This window comes from Notothenia rossii (genome assembly GCF_949606895.1).
Source record: "Notothenia rossii genome assembly, chromosome: 4".
Lineage (NCBI taxonomy): Eukaryota > Metazoa > Chordata > Actinopteri > Perciformes > Nototheniidae > Notothenia > Notothenia rossii.
In genome coordinates this window covers 42,847,623-42,852,564 of record NC_136902.1, presented here as the reverse complement: position 1 = coordinate 42,852,564, position 4,942 = coordinate 42,847,623, and the positions used below count along the sequence as shown (strand labels likewise).

At 44.1% G+C, this 4,942-nt stretch overlaps 1 long non-coding RNA gene across 2 annotated transcripts; it reads right to left on the bottom strand.

Moving 5' to 3' along the window:
* Positions 1 to 2,438: 2,438 nt before the first annotated feature.
* On the bottom strand, positions 2,439 to 3,624 carry LOC307037663. 2 transcript variants are annotated; one of them, XR_013807748.1, is made up of 4 exons: positions 3,487 to 3,624; positions 3,340 to 3,415; positions 3,190 to 3,267; positions 2,439 to 3,106 (listed from the first exon to the last, which is right to left on the bottom strand). It is a non-coding gene; the product is annotated as an uncharacterized lncRNA (long non-coding RNA). The 2 variants fall into 2 exon arrangements; XR_013807749.1 differs by having other exon boundaries at positions 3,340 to 3,410; positions 3,487 to 3,596.
* Positions 3,625 to 4,942: the final 1,318 nt, after the last annotated feature.

Genomic DNA, 4,942 nt, shown 5'->3' with positions numbered 1-4,942 from the left:
TCATTTTCAGCCAAGCAGTCAAAGGCACCTGCAAGGATGTTTGAAAAACCCCACATGTAGAGTTGAAATACTCAAACAAAATCATCAGAGGGGTCCTTCCCCAGCGTCATCAAACGGCTTGCGCGGTAATACCATTGCCCAGATGGCCCGCTTTTAGTTTCCCAGACGGTGCTTGTCAGGACTCTTCTCACTTCTGGCGGCGGGGGGATATCTCCTTCTTCTTCCTCCTCCACATTGAGGGGTAGCGGTGAAAACTCTTCTTTGATCTCGCTTTTTTTTTGCGTTTCTTTGCTTTTTGTTGCACATTTCTTGTACACCAATGGTTCCACAGTGGTTTCTTGATGCACTACTACTTCCGATACAATGGTTGCGTGGAGATCTCTGGAAGACACCAGAGTCAACACAGCCCAATCTGTTGAGGTCAACGTCGCTTTAACACTGTGGGGTCCATACGTTTCTCCATTCTTCAGATTGTAGAAATGCAGTTATTTCGCCATATACTGTAGATGAACACGTAGCCCCAAACATGTTCATTTTCCAGAAGCCATTTCTCTTCAAGGTCCTCGACCGGAAGTGTTTGAACCCGACATATATTTTGCTTCCGTTTCTTGATTGGCGCTTCCGCCGGATGGCTGTAAGTTGTCACAGGCGTCTCGCTGATTAAACCCATATCGATGCGTCTCTTGGCCATTTTTCTTTTTTGAAAGGTGACTTGAGTGGAAATGACTGGCTTTTTATTTAGTCTGCACGGATTTCTTTTTTTTTTATCTAGCTCCACCCCCACTGTCTTCTGACATCACAGTCAAAGGACGGGGGTGAGGGGGCGGGGGGAGACAGGAAGGGGTGTGCGGGGGACGGTGGGGGGCATCACTAGCATAATTGGGGGCGGGCCCACCTGTCACTTTTTATGCATACTAATGTGTTTGAAACAGCATTTTTTTTTTTTTACGCCATAAGGCGCTAGAGTGGGAGCATTTCACACCTGTGAATACACATCACCCCTCCTAACGACGGATCCCACACCTACTTGGGATATCACACCTCGAACAAATGGGAGGCGGGACCTAGCTAATTTTCATAATTGGGGGCGGGGCCACCTATCACTTTTGTATGCATACTAATGTGATGGATGCGGCATGAATAATACTACTTTTTCGGTCTGTTTCCGGTATTTGTTAATGACGATGTGATGTGAGATGGGAGACTGGAATTGCACAGGGGAAAATGACGTATCTTTGGATTCGGATTTTGTTAAACTAATAAGTTTGCGCTGCGGACCACACTATACATTGACGGGGAAGGGGGTAGCAATAAAGATAACACCATTAAACAGTTACACAACATAACATAAATAATATCGATAGCAGCGTCCCTAGCAACCACCTTGGTAACAATGAAAACGTTCTATGGACGCAATTTCCTGAAGTAATCTTCATAATAACTAGCAAACTAAAGTTCATGTACATCCACTGCACAAATAATCTTAAATAACAACTCAAATGTCTGGCATCAAATGACATCAAAACGCATTTTAATGGCCAAACCAACTTTAAAATAGGCATTTTCCACCGAGAATAAAACGAAGTTCGGCCATGTTTTTTTTTTCTGCAGGGAGAAATTTGAAGATCACGTGACATAGACGCCAGCCATTGGAATGAATGGTGAAAAAAAACGGGGTTTGTCAAACAGAGCACATGGTGTAGTCCTAAATGATAGCTGCGGATTCTGGGTAGTGTAGTGTCTTCTGCCATCCTTTACTCCGAAAAAATATGTGTTTCTCCGAATCGAAGGGGAAAAATACAAAATCATAGCACACAATTTAAACCAATCAATGTTGTGTAATTAACAAGGATAATCTGGTGTTTTTTAGTCGATGAGTAGTGCAGATATCACTGTAAAATCAATCGACAATAAGGGGAATACTTACTTCCGGGTGTACAATTCTCCGTTATCCAATGGGAAAGGACGCTCACATTGCCTTTAAGGGCAGCCGACACAAACGATTGCCGTGCTTCCATGAGCGTTAAATCCCGCCGCAGATGGGAATACATTGTAATCAGTTGAAAGCTATTTGCATCCCTTTATGAAGCTGAAGGAGCCTAGGAGCGTCACAACTGCACGCCACGGGACCCTGACCAAACGTCGCTCCTGGACGATTATGGAGTGAGAGTGTGTTGTCCTCTAATATACTTTGATCTAATTTCCCACATGGATTATAATAATTTACTATATCTATAGGTCCTCTATCATTCCATACCCTTATAACTATTGCTTCATGATCTGTACATGTGTGGCGGTGTGGTGAGGGTAGAAGTGTAAAATGCTCGTTTTGCGGACAACGCCACCTGGGGGAGTTTCGCCCCCAGGAAATTATAACAACTAGGTCTAACACAAGGACAATCAGGTTCGTTTTACACCACGGGCAGAGACAGTTTTAAGTGTCAGAATACAGTTTTATTTATAAAATACAAAATATCTAAAAACACCACACAATACATTTGAATAAAATACCCACTTTGGGGGAAACGGACAGGGCTGGGCTTACCACGGCGGCAGTTAACGAAAAGGGGAGTAAGGGGTCCAAAATAAATCACCCGTGACACTGCACACCACTCAAAACGGATATGTGAAGAAAACCACTGCCACCACCAGGGAGTCTACCGCCTCAGGCCCACAGCACCTGTCCGGCACAGGATAAAAAGGTTATGATTCTGACCAAAGGATAAACAAAAGAAAACAACAAAATAAACCAAATCTGAATAAATGTAAACAACAAATGAATAAACAAATTAAAGCAAAAGTAAAGGACTGCAATGAATAAACAAATTAAATCAAATGTAAAGGACTGCAAGGAATAAACAAATTAAATCAAATGTAAAAGGACTGCAATGAATAAACAAATTAAATAATAAATGTCCTTATGGCGTGTATTAGGACCATTCTCTGACGCCAAGAACGGCTCCTGCAACAGGCCAGAGCGAGCAGTCTGAGCCTGTCCACAGCGATGGGCGAAGCTCACAGAGAGCCCAAAACACACAGAGCCAAAACAGCAGCACGGGATGGGAATGATGGCCAAAGTTGGGGAGCGAGAATGGTTACAACAACCCTGGAAAGGGGATTAGAATTACCATAAAATATGTATGAAAGTGACGGTTTAATTTATAATATGGGGGAGGGGCTCATACGTACCAACCCGGGGAAGCCAGGCGCAGCCACAGAGCCGACAAGGAAGGAAATGAGACCCGCAAATCCCACGGCCAAATCCCGCTGTGACATAAAGAATTAATAAGGCAGGGGAACTACGCAGCAGATTTAAAAAGAGCAGACAACGGCACTCACCAACAGTGTGCAACGCCGCTATCACGGAGCCTCTAGCAGAGCAATGCCTCCCCTAACGCCCTGGACGTCAGCTGCGCTAAAATGGGAAAGTGTCAGCAGTGTGTAGCTTGTGACCATGAATAAATGACAGACTGCACCGTGCTTTACCTGTCCGGTAGAGAGTAGGACTTGAATGCTGCCCTGCCAAAAAAATTGCGTTACTACGCCAAGCTGCAGCCACCACAGGAGAAGCGGAAATGGGAGGGACCCAGTTTGGCACCTCAGCTTAAATAGCCGGTGCGCACAATTGGTACGCTGGCCCGGTGCCAAGCAGCGGCACAGAGGGAGAAGACCTCCGGTCACACAAGCATAACTTTGTAACTTATAACACTCTGTATGAATGTTGCAACTCCTCCCCCTCTGCCAGAGTCCCTATCTCGTCTAACAGCAGTATATCCCTTCACAATAAAATCCAGTTGTGGTTTCAGCCATGTTTCCTGAATACCAAGTACATTAGGTTTCTCTCCCAGGTTGTCAATATATTTTTTGAACTCTTGTCCATTTGCAATTAAACTTCTAGCATTCCACTGCAATAAAAGTAACACCATCAGGATGATCCAGTCCATGTCTGAGGTTGTTGGACGTCATCATTTAGGATATCTTTCACATTTTCCCAGTGCATCCCTTCCACATCAAGGTACTTTTCAGCTGATTTGACAATTATTTTGATTATTTCATTCCGGCTTGTAGTCTGCGCTGAACAGTTGATAATCTCTGCCATAAACAGTACAAACTCTCTTTTACTCACTATCAGAGTGTCCTCCTTCAACTTAACACAGTTGTGGACTTTTTCTGTTTCTTTGCTCTTTTTGTTGTTTCCCATTGTAACCTTCGTTCCTCCAGAAACTTTCTTTGCTGCCTCTGCATAGCTAACTCCCTGCGTCACCCTGACTCGCTGCACCTCTTCTGCTTTCTTGCTAACCTCACATCCACGGTACGCTGAGCTATGCTCCCCTCCCCTCCGCAATTGCAACATTTCAGCTTTGCCCCTTCCTCACATTTTCCGTATTCATGATCTCCACCACATCTGCCACACCTTTGTTTTCCCTAGCACACTGCCGCCACATGTCCAAATCTCTGACATTTAAAACATCTTATTGGTGGTGAAGCATACGGTCTCACATCATAACACATATATCCAATAAGTATCTTTTCCGGAAGCCTTTTTTCATCAAAGGTGATAAGAACCGAAAGACTATCTTCTTTAATCCCATTGCGGTTTGCTTTCATGCGTTTGACATCACTTATTTTTGCATTTGTTATATTCCCTTTCACATCATCAGCTGATATTCTAACGGGGATTCCTGTCACAACTCCCCTGACTAGCTTTTTACCACTGAACAGTGAACATTCCACTTTCTTACCCTCTACGGCACTCATGTTTATTGCTCTCCCCTGTTGCTCTCTATCCCTACATTTGATCAACATTGATCCATTCCTCAATACTTTAGCACTCATTACCTCCCCGATTTCTTTACTGATGGATTTAGATAAGCGTATAGGGTTCCACACGCCGAACGAAGCTCCCTCTTGCGCAAGCTTCACAACCACCATGAACTCCTGT